General features: G+C 40.9%; 2 long non-coding RNA genes across 4 annotated transcripts in view; one reads left to right on the forward strand and one right to left on the reverse strand.

Annotated features, from left to right (window-relative positions):
- The window catches only part of LOC104864961, a 152929-nt gene extending 142352 nt beyond the window's left edge, over positions 1–10577 (reverse strand). For 2 of the 3 annotated variants that reach the window (XR_781024.2, XR_781025.2), the window contains exons 1-2: positions 10315–10439; positions 8734–8870 (exon numbers count right to left, since the gene is read on the reverse strand). This is a non-coding gene — a long non-coding RNA (uncharacterized LOC104864961). Of the gene's footprint in view, positions 1–8733; positions 8871–10314 lie in introns of all 3 variants that reach the window. The other variant, XR_781023.3, reaches the window with a different exon arrangement.
- LOC104864960 lies at positions 928–8749 on the forward strand. The gene is made up of 3 exons (XR_781022.2): positions 928–1004; positions 4520–4640; positions 8675–8749. It is a non-coding gene; the product is annotated as an uncharacterized LOC104864960 (long non-coding RNA).
- Positions 10578–17675: the final 7098 nt, after the last annotated feature.

The following is a 17675-nucleotide window of genomic DNA, read 5'->3' on the forward strand; positions in this document are numbered from 1 at the left end:
CTTTAGTGAGTTCTGCTCCAGATAATGGGAACCAGCCGAAATTCCCGCAGTGACTTGCAGGAGGGAGTTCTGTCACCACCTGAGCTCTGCAGGCCCTCCTGTCCCTCCACGCACATCCGTGTGCCCCTCCACACTAGGGAGGACCTGCTGTGTCGGGACCCCTGAACGCATTCCTATTTAAGGAGCCACTGAACATTCCCAGTGCCTTCATTTTCCATGAAGTATTCTACTAGGCCCCCATCTCTCCGTGTGGAAGGAATCCAGATGACATTGCTGTCCTTGAACCCAGTATATTGCTCTTCCCACCCCACCCCACTCTCTCACAGCTGACACCTCGCCACGGGCTCTCCCCCCAGACAGCTTCCTTCTCTCCCTCTTCCCCACCAGGCACGTGTTGCCAGGGTCCAGATGCTTCTCGTGGGGCTCAGTGAAAGCAGTGTATGTGATTGCACTGCCAAAGTCTCCAGCTCACCAGGCCAGCGTCACAGAAGTAAGTTACACTTCGTAAGCTGTACTTTCAGGGAGTCAATAAGGAAGGAGCCACAAGTGCTGTTCCTCTGGAGGGCCCACATGCTTCAGGCCTCTGTCTTTTGCAATTGCAAAAATGTGAAACATCATTGCAGGTTTAATGAAACTGACTTTTACATGTGAACTGGGAATTATAAAGCTGCAAGGATCATCAGATGAAATACAAGCCTCATCACTTATTTACAAACACAAGTAATTTTACCAGCAGCCACTGCTTCAACACAGAATAATCAAACTTCAGGAACCTTGGCCTTCTTGGTAGTGGGACTATTCAGGTCCAGTTTTCAATTCCTGAGTATAGGAGGTGCTGACAGTAGCAGCCAAGTGCCTTCCTGGTCCTGGGTCACAGCTATTGCATTGTGAGCTCAAAGTCAGTCACTCCTTTGTCAGTCAGTTACCTGCTACCTTCCGGATGGAGGTGAAGGAGGTAACCCCCAGGCAGGCCAATTTGAAAGTGTGCTCCATATATCACTGTGGTATGTATGATTCATTTAATTATTTGGGGAAGATACCCAGCAGGGGAATAGCTGGGTCAAATGGGACCTCTAATCCTAGGTCTTTGAGGTATCTCCATACTGATTTCCACAGTGACTGCACCAGGCTGCACTCCCACCAGCAGTGAAGAAGGGTTCCTTCCTCCCCACACCCCTGCTAGCATTTGTTATTGATTTCTTGATAGCAGCCACTCTTTCTGGAGTGTGGTGGAATCTCAGTGTTTTCATTTGCATCTCTTGAATGACCAGCGATGTTGAACATTTTTTCAAATGTTTATTTGCAGTTTCTACTTCTTTGGGTGGAGGGGTTGAAGGGAGGGCAGGGGAATGGGGGAAAAAATAAGAACCAAGATACATCATGTAAAGGTACAAATTCCCAATGCTGAATGTCATCATATTGTATACCTAAAGTATACCAATAAACTCAATGAATTTTAAAAAAGAAAGTCGCTCCACAGCCCATTCCTGCAGCCTGCTTCTGTAGCCTTGTGTTGATTTGGGCATCAAATTCTATTTCTGGGGCTGGGAGTGTAGCTCAGTGGTAGAGCACTTGCCTAGCATATAAGGCTCTATTTTTTTGTTTTTTTAATCCTATTCTCCTTAAAACACTCAGAAATGTCCTGACAAGAGCTCGGCTCATACTACTACCTTGACTCATGTAACAATACCTGTTAAAGAAAGACTATTTTCAGATATAGTGGTACATGCTTGTAATCCCTGCTTCTTAGGAGGCTGAGGCAGGAAGATCACAAATTCAAGCCCAGCCTGGGCAATTTAGAGGGGCCCTGTCTCAAAATAAAAAATGAAAAGGGTTAGGGATGTAGCTTGGTGTGAAGGCCCTGAGTTCAATTCCCAGTATCAGAAGGAAGGAGGAACTGAGATCTAATGAGGTTAATTAGCCTGCCTGAGGCCCTCCTTAGTAAGTGGCAGAGCTGGGTTCCTACCTGAAACAATCCAGCTCCACAACCCACAGCACAAAGGACACAGTCTTCCTCACTCAGGCTCCTAAAACAAGGAACCACAGACTGGTGGCTTATGAACCACAGACATTCATTTCTCACAGGACCGGAGGCTGGAATTGTGATATCAGGATGACACCACAGTCGGGCTCCGGTGAGGGCCATCTTCCAGGTTACTTCTTATTGTATCCTTATAGTAGGGAAAGGATGAGCACTCTTTGGGTCTCCCTTTTTTAAGGGCACTAATCCCATTCTTGAGGGCTCCACCTTTATAACCTAATCACCTCTTAATCCCATCACATTGTGGGTAAGCATTTCAAAACATGAATTTTGGAGGGACATAAACTTGGCAGCCTTCTCCAGATGCTACTTTAAGAAGCAATAATTAATGATGCCTCACTGGGCTCAGATTATTTTCCTGACCTGATACTATTCCAGTCATGATTCAAATTCTCCAAAAAGTCATATTGGCCTGGCTCCTCTAGTGGCAGTTCTACCATGAATGCATGTAGTGGAGTAGGACAGTTCCCCTAAAAGAAAGTTTATCTGCTATAGTTTGAATCATAAATATTCCCCATAGGCCTAGGCATTAAAGACAGTTCCCAGCTTTGTGCCATTGGGGAGAAGTAGATATTTTAAGAATTGGGGCCTAGAGAGAGGTCTTTGCATCACTGAGGCTGCCCGGCCTCCATTTTGCTTTTGTACCCTGAAGTGAATAGTTTTGCTTCACCCCATGCTCTCCAGCATGATGATCTGCCTCTCCATTGGCCCAACAGCAATAGGGCAAAGGACTGAAACCTCAGAAACTATGAGCCAAAATAAACCTTTCCTCCTTATAAATTGATTATGTCGAGTATTTTTAATTTTTTATTTTTTTAATTTTTAACATTTAAAAAACAAATTTTTTAACCAGGAATTGAACTCAGGACCTTATATTTGCAAGGCAGGCAGCAACACCACTGAGCTATTCCCCAGCCCTGTCAAGTGTTTTTTATAGTAATGAGGAACTAATACAACAGGAAAAGGATGCTGTTTAGACCAAAACAAGCTTCCACTGCAAGTACAAAACTGGTCAGAATCGGCCATTGGTCAAAAGTATCAGGGTGAAATACACAAATGCAAAATGCTCAGACATTCATTTGGAATGTGGAAACTTGCTTGTGTTCAGACATTAAATATCTCATGCAGATCTTGAAGCCACTTGTGAAGCATGAAGACTTATATGAAACATCACAGGCATTGCCTCAAGCAGCCATGGAAGGGAGCCAGACACCCTGGAAGGAAAGGGGAGGGAAGACACCGAGGAGCCTTGGGACTAGACAGACAGCCCAGTGCACTTCCCTTCCCACTCAGTGAGGACTGTGGGGCTTCTGGGTGAAGCCCCTGCAGAGCATAGTGGTTACCACTTCACACACCAACGCACAGCGTCGCCAGAACTAACTAGAGAATCTCCTGGGGCTGAAACTGACAAGGCCTCGCAGGTACCCTGAAACAGCCTGCTCACTGACAAACTTGAAACCTCATGCAAAACTCCCAAATCAGAATATACCTCTGAGAACCTGATGCATTCTTCCCTTTCCTAGAGATTTGTCATTTGATTTCAGGGTTATGTTTCATGGTGCACTTGCTGTGGCTTGAATATGGTTCATGTTGAAGTTGGATTGCCACTGTGGCAGTGTTGGGAGGTAGGGCCTATCACTAATTAAGAGGGGGCCCATTCTCTTGAAGGATAGGCTTATTCTCATAAGAATGGGTCATTATAAATTGAGGTCACCTGAACCTGTTAATCCTCTTACTTGTCACAGCAAGCTGAAGCAGCATGATTTCCTCACCGAAAGACAAGCTATGCAGATGTACATACCATTCCCTCGGATCTCCTAGGTTCCAAAACCATGAGTTGATATAAATTCTGTTCTTTATAAATCATCCTGTTTCAGGTATTGTGTTACAGCAACAGAAAACAGACAAAGGTAGCATTTGAGTGATTCCAATACCTTTTATCTAATGTCTTAAATTTTTATTTACAGAATTTTTCAGATCAAAATTTTAAAATCACTCCCTCTCATATACATATAAATTATATATATATATATATAATTTATACATATATATCATACACCATATATTATTTTATATATAAAATGTCAAGTAAGTCTCTAACTGATTTATTTTATAATCCCTTCTGTAACCCCAGACAAGCACTCTTTGCTTGTTTAACCAAGATTTTTCCCTCATTCGTCATTTCCTTTGATGAAAATTATTCCTTGATTCCTTCCATTACTGTTCCCTGCTTTCTGTCAGAGGTTGATTATATCCCTTTCCCTTTTTCTAGTGCAACCTTCATGTTTTTACTTTTCCCCACAATGCAAGTAATTTCCCAACTATAAATTCATAAAACTTCAAAGGTGAAGATTTCCCTCCACCAGTTATAGTTGATCACTAGCCAAACAGATGCTGATCCTTTATTTATCTGTGTAAAGTCATATCCTGGAAAAAGACAGAAATATAATAATCCCTGGGCATTATTTCCTCTTATAGAATGGGAAGAAAGAACTTCATCAAGATTGATCTTGCCTGATACATCTGGTGATTAATGAGCGGAGATCGAGACTGTTTACCATATCAGCTGAGAGATAAATACGTAGAGGAACGAAATCAGGTGAATATCCTCACCAACAATGGTGACCAGTCATATTTCCCAGAGTCGGAGTCTGGATGTTCAGGGAGAATTCTCTAAAGCTTTCTTTATGTTACTGAACAATTGTTGCATGCAAGACATAATTTACATCAACCATGAGAACAGTTGGGCCTTGCACCAAGACATGATGAGACAAATCACTTGCAAATGATAAATGAGCAGCAGGACCAGTTGCACTGATCTAAACCGGAGACATGGTGTCAGCCGCTCATTAGAAAGCTTCAAGCAGAATCCCTCCATGACCAGATTTCATATCCACAATTGTGCCTGGCCTTGCCACAGCAGAGGCTCAATTCATTTTCTTGAAAGTGCAAATAAGAAGTCGTTCTGAACCCTACATACTGCCTCGAATTTTAGTTACATTCGACCTTGAACCCGGGCACTTCCCTTCTCCACATCTTGACGTGAAAGGGAAACAAGAAAATATTTTTTTCTCTTTTCATGTCAGAATTTTAAAAATAATTTCTTTTACCACCTCTTTGTTAAATGTTTTAATAAATGCAATGTGAGCATTGGATGACATTGGAAGGCAATCTATACTTTAATAAATCACGCTACCAAAACTTCCTTACCAATCCTCCCCCTTTCATTTTTGCAAAGTTAAAGCCAAAATGTATACGTGATCTGTTCTTCTCACTTATAGTGGCAGGTATCTTCTCCAGTTACAGTTTTCATAGTCATAATTTATAACAAAAGCATATGTCACTGTATTCTTGGCTGTGATTCAGTAAATCATTTCCCTATTGTTCATCTAACTTAAAAGAGCCCCTGTCAATCAGCAGAAGACCAAAGAAGCTCTGTTTGCTATTAAGATTAGAATTGGAAGTTAGAAAGAACAATCACTATAAAAGATTGTGTGACTCTCCCAGATGCAAGAGTGAGGTCAGCCCAACAAAGGCATGTGGAAGACCACAGAAAATTCCAGGAGCTGGTGGTCCACCATGGAGCTAGAACTAAGGTACCCACATCGTGTGCAAAAAAAGAAAAAAAAAAACCCAAACAAAAAGTACTCTCCGGGGCAAATTTAACCCATAAGTAGTTATTTCGAATAGTATGCATTTTTCCTGTTAGTGAACTAGTATCTTGATTTTTAACATGAACAGAATTTTTTTTGTGAATAACCTTAATCATTTTTATTCAGTGAAAAAAGAGTAAGTACATAGTTTTAAAAGTCCAAGCATATTATTATCTCAGGTTTTAAAACCTCTACCTCTCATTAAGAAGCAAATGCTCCTGAGTGCATTCTGTATCCTTCCAGCATTTTCCTTTATAAATAGTACACACATGTTTACATGTATATATCTTTTTTCTTGTTTACACAAATGAGAAAACACATTGTTTTGCCCTTGCCATTTTTATTTGACCTCAGATCTCAGATAAATCCAGCTTGGTATATATAACCTACTTCTTTTATTTTTTAAAGAGCTACATAGCTCTCTACTATATGAAAATATTATAATTTGTTCAACCATTTCCATATAGAGACATTTCATAGTTTCTAGAGGGGTTTTTGTTCTTGTTGTTTTATTACAAATACTGTTATGACCATAACACTTTTGATAGATTCGGGCCAACTGGAAGTTTCATATTTCCTGAACAGACTTGATTAAATATATCAAATTATATTCAACAAAATAATTTGTATAGATTCCAAAAAGACAATTGATAATATATGGTATTTCATTCCTGATTTTTTTAAAACTTCAGTGAAGAAAAGAAAAGGTTTTTTATTTTTGTGCTTAATAGTAAGATAATAGAGGCATTGCCATTAGAGTCAGGAAAAAGACAAGGATAGTCACTCTTACCACAGTCGGTTAGCATGCTCTAGAACAACTAGCCAGTGCAAAAGAAAGATTAAAATTGAGCTAAAAGGTAAAATTACCACTATCTGTAGATGATGTATTATACAATTTGAAAAATACACAAGCAAAATCAACAGAAAAACTTATAGGAACAATAAAGGCATGTGGTAAAATGGCTTTCATATACTGCTGGGCACAATGTCTCGGGTGCAGTCTGAACCACCTATCAAAACCCAGTGAACCCAGATCAGAGCAGACCGGTAAGGACTGCCCAGCCGCGTGGGCGCCCCTGCAGTACCCCCCACCCCCGCTCTAGGGCCTCCTGGTGTGCTGGTACCTGGATCCACACTGCAGAGGCAAAGGTGGTCATAAAATAAAGGCCATTGTACTGAGCTCCAGAAGACAGAACGGAAGTGAATAATAAAGGCGCACCAAACCTCCCTAGTCGGTAAGTTGGAGGGATCACCACCTTCCATCAGAACCTGGACTATCTTCAGGGGAAGAGCAGCTGGAACCTGCCATAGAACCTTGCAGAGTTAAACCCTGCAGGAGGTCAGGGAGCTCAACTTGGGCCTTGCAGCCAGAATTCAGCCTGAATCTCAGGGGTCTGCCTTTGGCTTGCTGAGAGTAATTGACTTAGTTTTTCTGCATATTGCTGCCCATATTGTCTATTGTAACAGCAGAGACATATCCTGAAGGTCCTTCAAAAATTTTACTTTCTTTTCCTCTTATTTTTTAATTTTTAATTTTTATTTTAAAAATTTTATTTTTCCCCACTCTTCAAATTCATCCTTTTTTCTTTCTTCTTTTCCCCCCTCTCAATCTCTTGCTCCTCCACATTGTTCTTCTTCTCCCTTTTTGTTCCCATTCCTGCACTAATTCGGATTTCTTCTTTCTTTTTCTTTTTCTCGATTGTCATTAGTATGAAAGGAAGGTGAGTACAATTCACAGCTGCCCTATTACTGTTAAATTGTTCTACTCTTGTCTTTTTTCTTGCACTCTGTCTTTCCCTTTTGTCTTCAACAGTTTCCTGGAGTTTGCATGATCATCCTGCATCCTCTGACTTCACTTGAAACCTTCTCCTATCCTCCTACCTATCGATTCCTCTCCTCCCACCTCCTTCTGAGACCCCATCCTGAAGGGTAAAGTTGCTATATTGCAGAGTTTATTCACTATAAACATATTTCGGGTCCTTGATTTTTATTTGATTCACATGGTTGAAGGTGATAGGTTAATAACCAACACAGATGGTCAATTTCTAAACTGTGCTTGATGCTATTGTGTTGCTGATTGTATCAACGGGGCTAAAGGGTTGTGATTGATTTTATCAGTTGTCCATCCTGATATTATGAAAATGAGAGTGTCTCTGAGTCATTAGAGACTCAAAATCTAAAGAGCAGCTATTACAGGAAGATCAAAGTACTAACCGAGGAATTAAACCAAGGACAGTACCAACAACAAAAACAAAAATGAGAAACCCCATTGAACCCATATCCTCATTCCAGAGATTTGTCTCTCAGATACACTGCCCCATGGGTTCAGAAACACAGGTCCAAGTATGTAGATACAAACATAGGATTTTCATTAGTGTTTTTATAATAACAAAAGGTTGGAAAAAACTGGTATATCTGTGAGCTAGCATATGATATGATTGTAAAATGTTTTTTAAAGAATAACCAAAACAAAAATCACCTCAATGAGTTCCTCCAAGAAAAAAAAATCCTAGAAAGGATGAGAAAAAGCTTTCTTTTTTTTACCATATGCCTTTTATACCACTGTGACTTGCCCTGTGCCCCCAAAACACTTGCCTTAAAATGTGATTTACTTCTCATATCACAGGCAAACTTTTTCTAATAGACAAATTTATTTTCACAAAACCTTTAACCAAATCAAAGCCCTGATTTTTAATTAAAATTGACAGGTGGCCTTTTTTCAGTAAAGTCTTTCCAGTGACATTAAAGAGAGAAAAATAGCACCTTAACTTTTTTTTTTTCTTTTCTCTCCCCACCCCCACAACCCTTTGGGTACCAGGGATTGAATCAGGACCTTACAGTTAAAAGGCAGACATGAATCCCCAAGAGATAAATCCCCAGCTGCTTTGTTTTATTTCTGTCACTGTTGCAGTTAGTTGTTTTAAGCCTGATAGTTTTGAAACAGTACAACTGTGTCTCTACTTGTCATTTAATTTTACAGGTCAATTTCTCAAGACCTGCGTGTTCCAGGCCAGACCAGGAAGAAGCAAAGAAACTCACCCGCTGCCTGTTCTGCCTGTTCTAGCCGGCTCCTCTGGTTATGATGACCATAGTCAGTGGTGATACTGCTCTACTCTGAACCTCCTTCTCCGTGTGTGTTCCTTTCCTCTGCTGTTCACTACAAATACTGGGCAATTCTAGTTGGCAGGAAGATAAAAAGAAATAAAGGTACATGGTGTTAGCAAAAGAAAATTCTACATTTAATGACAATAATATTGAAGTTTAAAATTACCTAGGACTAAATTATCCAGAGAATTTTCCAAAACCCATGCACCAACAGAGGCGAGGTCGCTGTACCTGAAACTCTAGGAAGCACTTCTAGGTGAGGAATTCTCGGTCTGCACACCAAGACATTTTGCTTCACTAGGTCTGGGGTTGGACCTGGGAATCCGTATTTTCAAGACATTCCCTGAGTAATTCTGATAGACCTTGGCATACACAAGTATAAATTATTCAGTTATATCCAAATTGTTGTGACTCTCTTATAAATTTGGATGTAACCCTTTCAGGAGAAAAAAAAAATCCCATGAAAAAAATATTATCATAAATGAATTAAATTAATCCTCAAGGGTGAGTAAATCAATCCCAATAAACACAATGTAGTCACTGCACTAAGTAAAAAAAATTGTCTGGCTAATCAATAATAAGCAAAGAGGACATTTTAAAGCCTGGAGGAGATGTTATAATTCAAATACTAGCCTAGAACTGATAAATATTTTATTTAAAAAATTGATTTTACTTCATTCTACTTGAAAAATGAGTAAAGGGTACTACTGTTTCTACTTGGCAACATCAAGATTTTTCAGTTGACCTGGAAGCCTATGGTGTTGGTCAAACTAATATGAACTTCTCCCTCAAGCTGAAGTGCTAGCCATTTTATGACTAGAAGACACTGGGTCATTTCTCTCCTCCCTGTGCTTGCAAACCACTTCACGTGACTCGGTTCCTGGGCTCTGGCTCTGAAGCACAGTTCTGCAAGCTATCTTTCAGAAACAATGATCCCACACAATGTACCTCTTCTTTAGAAAGGGCCAGATGTGTAGAACTCTGGACCCAGTCCTCCTGCTAAAAACCTTGCAAAAATCTCACTATAAAGTGAGAGAGAGAAAAACAAAAATGGAAGAGTAGGTTTCATTCATCACCTTATAAGACCTCAACAAAAAAGTATCTACTGGTGATAGATGGTTTTATAGTAAACGGTCTTAGGAGTGTGAGTGTGCATGTGTGTGTGTGTGTGTGTGTGTGTGTGTAAGTTCATCCTGAGTTTCTTCCATATCACAAATCAAGTGAGATGTTTTATAAAATAAAAAATCCAATCAAGAAAGCCTTTAGGGAAAAGAAAAAGAGAAAGAGAAAGGAGAGAGAGAGAGCCTTTCTGTTTTGACAAACATGGAGAGATTCAAAACAAACAGGCCCTAGACTGTGAAAATTAGGTATTCTTAATTCTCAAAAATTGCAGGAGTAGCCATCCCAATTTCACTTAAAAATGCACTAGAGAGATTGGAATAGCCACTCTAAGCCAAGATTTTTCTCCTAAAGGAAACAGAAATGTTAAAATATCCCTTCACCCATTTCCCTGACCCATTTCACCGCTGGCGATGCAGGTTGGCTGCCCACTTTTGGCGTCAAGGAGCAGTTGAGAACCTCCCCTGGATTTAACTAGAATGCCACAGAGAGCCTCTAGAGGGCGTTTTGCATAACCGCTGTCTGGCGCTTTGCGTGACCAACGTCAGGCTTCTGAAAGTGGAGGAGCAGGGCGGGGCGGGGGGCGTGAAAATTAAGCTCCAAACCACAAGGTTAAGCCCTTTGAAAACTGCGATTATAGAAACTGCGTCACAGAAGAGAGAAAACTGAAGAACAGGAAGTTTGAAAGCTGTATGCTTTGTTTCAACACCAGAGGAAAGTACAGACCACCACTGCGCAGTAATGTGTCCCGGTAAGGTCCTCAGCCCAGCTCCGTGAGACCTGGCTTCCTGACTGCTGGGCAGCTGTGGTGCCACTCAGCGCAGGTGGCCCGCTGCTTGGAGGCGGGTGGGGGATCGTCTTTAAGGGGTGGGAAGAGTTTCTACACAAAATGTTCAAAGAGCAGCGAGGCAGAGCCTTATCTCAGAGTGGAGCCATGGGAGGAGTGAGGTGGGTGACCACCAGCAGCCTGTGGGTCCATTCACAACCAGCCGGAAAGGGGTTGGGACTGAGGACGATTCCCCAACTGCACAGTGCATGTGAGAGATGACAGCTGGGAGATTACATGCCAATAACAACCTCTCCGTTATTATAACTTAGCTCTCAGCCATCTACTCATGGGTATAGGTGTGTGTTGAGGAGAAAGAGGTAGACATGCATTATGAATGCATGTCTCATATTTTCGTGTTTATAATGCACAGGAATATGTGAATTATAAGATGCATATAAAGAATGCAGGACTCAGAATTTTTATGTGAGAACTATCTGAAAATTCGGGGCAAGAGATGTAGCTCAAAAAGAAAGGAGAATGGAGAAAATTCAAGTCTTTGATTCTATTAAGCAATAAAAATTAATCCATCTTGGTCAATGCAAACTCCTACTCATTCACATATATGAGTTTTTCCAAAAGTTATTAGAAGCAAATATTTAACCTGACCTCCAAGAGATCAATTTTAGATGAGATGACAAAGCACAGCCACATAACGATGGAAGATCAATGTGATGAAGGTGCAGATTAAAATCACAATGTGCTACAGTCAGAAAACACCCCAGGTAGCCAAAGTTATTTCTGCAGTGAAAGTTTTCACAGAAATGGGTCTTTCGCCGAGCTCTAAAAATAATTTAATTAAATGTAGGTGGGAGTGAATGTGGCTGAAGTTCAACTTGAGGAGAAGTAACTACAAAGTTAGAGGCCAGAGCTAGACAGACCATGTGCTAGACAATGGCGATGCCTGCGGGCCACTCTTCAAAGCCCATGGCAATGCATGGGAATGTGCCTGGTGTCACCTGCTCACTCTGTGCCAGGCCCTGTTGCAGACCCATTCATTCACTGCCCTGTAACATCCTCAAAGAAGCCCAAGGAGGCAAATCCACTTTTGCAATCAGGAGAGAAAGAGAAAGGCTTCTAGGGGTTCAGTAACTTATCCAAGGTTTTATGTTGGTAAGTGGTGCAGCTAGGAATCTAACAGAAATCAACTGAGTACAGAGCCTGTACCAAGGACTCCAGCACACTTATATAAATCAGTGAATTGCACAAAGTTTTCAGAGATGGATTCTTGGCCAGTAGTAATGTGCAAAAACGCAGAAGTGCCAGACGGGGATAGGCTGCCTGCCCAACCCGCTTCATTCCTATCTCCTAACCTCCCTGGTCCACACACTCCTGGCCAAAATGCTTGGGACTGTTAGTGGACACTGAAGTAGGCAAAGGGGACATGGAAATGAAGAGCTTATTCTTGACTCTCTTCTAAAGAGGATTTGGAAAGCAAAGATTTTTTAATAAAGGAGAGTATTAAAGATGCTACACTCACAGGGCTCATTTGTTTGTTTTTTGTTTTTGCACTGTGGGAGATTGCAGGGCCTTCACACTGAGCTCCATCACTGAGCCCTTTCTTAACTTTTTATTTCAAGACAGGTTTGCTAAGTTGCAAGCTGGTCTCAAACTTGGTGGTCTTTCTGCTTTAGCCTTCCAGCGTTCTGGGATTGTTACATGCACCACCAAGACCAATTTCCAGTTTTTAAAAGGGGTGTCCGCCAGCCTCAGAATTCCCTGGGGAGTTTGTTAAAAGTGCAGAGCCCTGGGCCAGCAGTAGGATGATTCTTTGAAACATTAAACATTGAATTACACTTCTGGATATTTGCACGAGAGGAGTGAAAGTTGGTACTTGAATAAATATTTGTACACCTATGTCAAAGCAGCATAATCCACAATAACCAAAAGGTGGAAGCCACCCAAGTGTCCGTCAGTGGATAAATGGATAGGCAAAATGTAGTGTATGTCTGTGTACTTGTGTGTGATGTGTATGAGTACTATTCAGCCTTAAAAAGTGATGAACCTAAAAACATTGTGCTAAGAAAACTAGGCCAGTCACAAAAGGACAAACATTGTATAAGTCCAGCTACAAGAGGTCTCTAGGCATATTTATAGAGATAGAAAGAGTAGAAGTTGCCAGAGACTACAGAAAGGAGAGTGGGAGGTATTGTTTAATAGGTGCAGGGTTTCCAGTGGGAAGATGGCTGAAGGTGCTGGTTGCTTAACAATGTGAATGCACTTAATGCCACTGAACTTTATGCTTTAAAATGATTAAAATGCTAAATTTCATATTGTGTATATTTTATCACAATAAAAAATGGAGGGAAATGAATGAACAGTATATTTACTCATTGTCCTGTCAATGGACATTTGTGATATTTCTGGTTGTTTGTTTTTGTTGCTATTGCAAACAGTTCAATTGTAAACACTCTTATGTGTCTCTAGAACATTTATATATGCAGAAGATTCAGTAGAGTATATCTCAAAACTGGAATTGCTTAGCCAGGCATGGTAATTTCAGCCCTCAGGAGTCTAAGGCAGGAGGATCGTGAGTTTGAGGACAGCCTGGACTACACAGTGATTTCCAGACCAGGCTGGACTACACAGAAAGACCTTGTCTCAAAAAAAATGGTGACCTGTATTTGTGATCCAGCACTCTAGAAGATAGACAAATCACAGATTCAAACCCAGCCTGGGCAACTTAATGACTTATCAAGACCCTTTGTCAAAACAAAAATTAAAGTAAAATAAAAAAGTTTTGTGACATAGCTCTGTAAGAAAGCCCTGGGTTCAACCACCAGTACCAAAACAAAATTGTTTAAAAAGAGTTAACTTTTTATGTCAAATTTTTTTCCAAAGTGGTTTTACTATACTACATAATTTACCTCATAAAAATAATAATTTATAAAAGATATTCAACAAATGTTAAATTATAGACAAAAAACAGTGGGTGGAGCTCTCAACTTGTGCAGTCATCTAGAAGGATACTGCACAGAAAAGGAGTCCCTGAGCAGACTATGTTTCAACATTTCACTTTTTTGCTAGGGTCTATTTTAAGACAATTGGCTGTGGATACCTAGTTGTTGACAAACTTCCAGATATGTGAAGCAAGTTCCCTGTATCCTCGTCACCAACTTGTCGCAGCCTGGTGAGACAGAGTATCCCCACGCTACAAGGTGCACAAAGCTAATTTATCACCCATAGCTAGACAGTAAGGTACAATGGACCCCAGGATTCATTGTGAGCAAGCCCCCCAAACCTCAGGACAACTGCCCGGGGTGGCTGGAGTCTTGTCCACATGCGCTCCACCTGTACCACCGCTGAAGGGCCCCAGGGAAGACCCTTCCCTCAGTTTTACACCCCATGGAAAGTGAATCAGTGGGCTAACATGTTGAAGGGCTTCCAGTTTCTAGGAGGACTGGAGCAGAGCCCACTGTTTCAGACAGCCTCTCCTTTCCAGGAGGTTGCACTTACAGCACATTGTAAAGCCATCCTTGAAATCTACAGGTGAGTAAAGGGGGAGAACTGGGTCAGTCCAAGGTTACCGAAGAACTCTCCTGCAGGATGCTGAAAATCTGGAAAGTACCAGGGTGGAGACGCAGAATGAAATGGGGTGCCGACCTGGAAATGGGTGCATAAGGGACCTTGGGAGATTCTTGTTCCTTTCTATGGGAAGTACATCCTCTCTCATTAAATTAGCAACACCAGGGCTGGGGATTTGGCTCAGTGGTTCCAGTGTCTGCCTTGAAAGCGCAAGGGCCCAAATTCAATCTCCGGTACAAAAAAAAAAAAAAACAATAGCAACACCAGAAGAATCCAAATTCACAGAATCACCCTGGAGAAGGGCACTTTGGGAGACCAGGAGACCTTCCTTCAGGTATTAGAAAACCCTTCTTATACAACTGGGACCATCAGAGAGCCACCAGAGGACTTCATAAACTTTGAGTTAGGCCATGTAGCCATGGGAATAGGGGCCTGTAAGGTCCTGGACATATTCAACAATATAGCTTGTCATTCCAGTACTGGAGGTTGGGGAAGTTGGAAAAGATGACAGACAGCTGATCTGCCAATAACAATGCTCAGTCCCTTTTTTCTCCCCTTCATAGCTTCACACTGAGCTACATCCCCAGCCCTTTTTATTTTTCATGTTGAGGCAGGGTCTTGCTAAGTCACTAAGTTGTCCAGGTTGGACTCAAAGTTTCAATATTCCTGCCTCAGCCTCCCAGAGTGCTAGGATTACAGATCTGGGCCACCACATCGAGCTCAGCACTCATTCAACATATATTTTTAATTGGGTTTTCTGTTTATTCTATAATTCACTTTGATCTTGCCATAAACCAGATTAGCCCTTTTCACATAGGTTACAGACCTTGTAATATTGAAAGTGTTGCCAAAGCTTAGGTTTACTATTTTTTTAATTTTTTATTCATTAATTTTATTGGTACACTTTAGGTATATAATATGCTAACATTCATTACTGGGAATTTGTACCTTTGCATAATATATTTTGGTTCTTATTTTTTTTCCCCATTCCCCTGACCTCCCTTCAACCCCTCCACCCCTCCCTATTTACAAAGACATTGTTTACATTTTTTCCTTTTCTCATATTTATTCCTTTCCCCTACCTCTCCCACTTCCCCTTCCCCTTTGGACCTTTTCTTCCTATTTCTCATCATTTATTATACATTTTGATCTTTATTTACACTTTCAGTTTCTCACACCAGAGAAACTATTCAGTATTTACACATGTGTGTCCTATTTATTTCACTTGAGTATGGCCTCAATGTGCATCCCTTTAGCTATAAATGTCTCTAATTTCTTATTTTTTTTTCAGCTTTAATTGAGTTTATTGGTACATTTTAGGGATACAGTACAGTTACATTCATTGTTGGGATCTTGTACCTCTACATGACAAGTCTTGATTCTCATTTTTTCCCCTTACCTCTGCCCTCCCTTCACCCCCTCCTCCCCTCCCCATCTACAAACACTTTAGTTTCATCTTTTCATTCTCTCACATTTTTTCTTTTCCCTTTTTACTCTTCCCCTACCCATCCCACCTTCCCTACACCTTTAGCTCCTTTCATTACACATGTGACTTATTTATTTCACTTAGGAGTATATCTTCAATATGTATCCATTTTCCTATGAATGAATCTATTTTCTCATTCTTTATCTAATTTCTCATTCTTTATGGCTGAGTAGTACTCCATTTTAATTTTAAAAATACATTTTCTTTACCCAGTCTCCAACTGATGGGCAGTTGGCCTATTTCTAAGTTTTAGCTATTACAAACTGTGCCATTATGAACATGGGTGCACATATATAGCTGTGGTGTGATTCTTTTAATTCTTCTGGGAAGATACCCTGCAGGGGATTAGTTGAGCCAAATGGGACCTCTAACCCTAGTTTTCTGAGGTACCTCCATAGTGATTTCCACAGTGGTTACACCAGTCTGCACTCCCAGGTTTACTATCTATAAAGTGAACCATGATTCCACCCATAAAAAGCTACTTAAAACAGATGTGTATTTTTTCTTATTTAAGACTATCATAGTTTGCTACCTTTCATATACTTGTGAATGAGTTTACCATCTTGCAAAGAATTTCTTGCAAGCACTTCCACATTCTAAAAACAAAAGTTGTTCTACTGCCTCTTACAGAAGCCCACAAGATATTGAACTCAAAAACTTATAGAAACAGCCATAGACAGACACTATTCAATACAAAACCATGAGGAAAAGACCACAAAATAAGCTAACTAACTACATGTCACTTTAAGCCCTCTGTATGTAGTCTCAAGACTGCTGAAGAGTTTAGGTTGTTACCGACTCTGCCTTGAACACCATGGGTAATGTGATTTGTGATGCTTTCCTGGACACCTAAATCTGGCAATGTCCTTCCTAAGGAATAACTAAACCAGTGAAAGTTGCATATAGGCATATAAGTGGCTCAAAAACAATTAGCAACAATCATGAGACCAAAACTACAATGATGCACAGTAAAATCTACAGTTGAGACTTCCAGGAAAATGGTAGAGTGGTAAACATCAACTCAGCCTCTCCAAGATTCAGAGTCCAGACACTGGAAAATAACAATTTGGGGGAGAAAAAAAGAGAGAGAATAAATCCCTGGGAGCCAGGAAGGATATGTCAGGAAAATGAAAATGTACAAAGAAAAATAAAAGACAGAACACAAAGTGGAGAAGGGAAGGTACAATCTGCATATTCTCCCCAACTCCCAGCTCATGGCTCATGAAAGACCAAATCTACAGAAACAAAGTGAAAGCTGGGAACTCCAGAAGACTTCAGGGAGAAATGTAGTCGTAGAATGGACCAGTGGATGCTGTGAGCTGCAGGGAGAGCACAGAATCCTGCTCCTATGTCCTTCAAAATGGCAGCAGCTGGTAAGTGACTCCAGTCCAAATGCCTGCCATATACTTGAAAAGAGTACTTTGTTGAATGCCAGCAGTTGAAAACAAGCAGAGCTGCCCATACACCTACCTCCTCTGTGATGTCACAACAGAAATGTCTGAACCAAGGGCTGGGACCCATAATGACACTGGGCCAAGCCAGTGGCAAGAGAGATCTAATCCAAGTTGGGAGGTGAAAAGAGCTAGATGTCCACCACTCAGGATGCTTCTGGACAGAAGCATAGGGCTGAGGAGACCCAGGGGATATGGCAAAGGGGAGCAGAAAGTGGCAGGAGGAAAGCAGTTTCTTCCAGACAGACGGCATTAGGTATTGGTGGAGATGCAGAGGTTTCAAAAAAATCTTAAGGAAGGCTCGGTGTCATGGTGTTTCTCCTTATAACCCTAGGACTTGGGAGGCTAAGCCAGGAGAATAGCAAGTGTGGGACCACCCTGGGCTGCAATAGTCAGACTGTATTACTTAACGAAACCCTGTCTCAAAAAGCAAAAAAAAAAAAAAAAAAAAAAAAAAAAAAAAAAAAAA

This window comes from Fukomys damarensis, unplaced genomic scaffold, assembly GCF_012274545.1.
Source record: "Fukomys damarensis isolate Sample0158 unplaced genomic scaffold, DMR_v1.0_HiC HiC_scaffold_4, whole genome shotgun sequence".
In the NCBI taxonomy this organism is placed as follows: domain Eukaryota; kingdom Metazoa; phylum Chordata; class Mammalia; order Rodentia; family Bathyergidae; genus Fukomys; species Fukomys damarensis.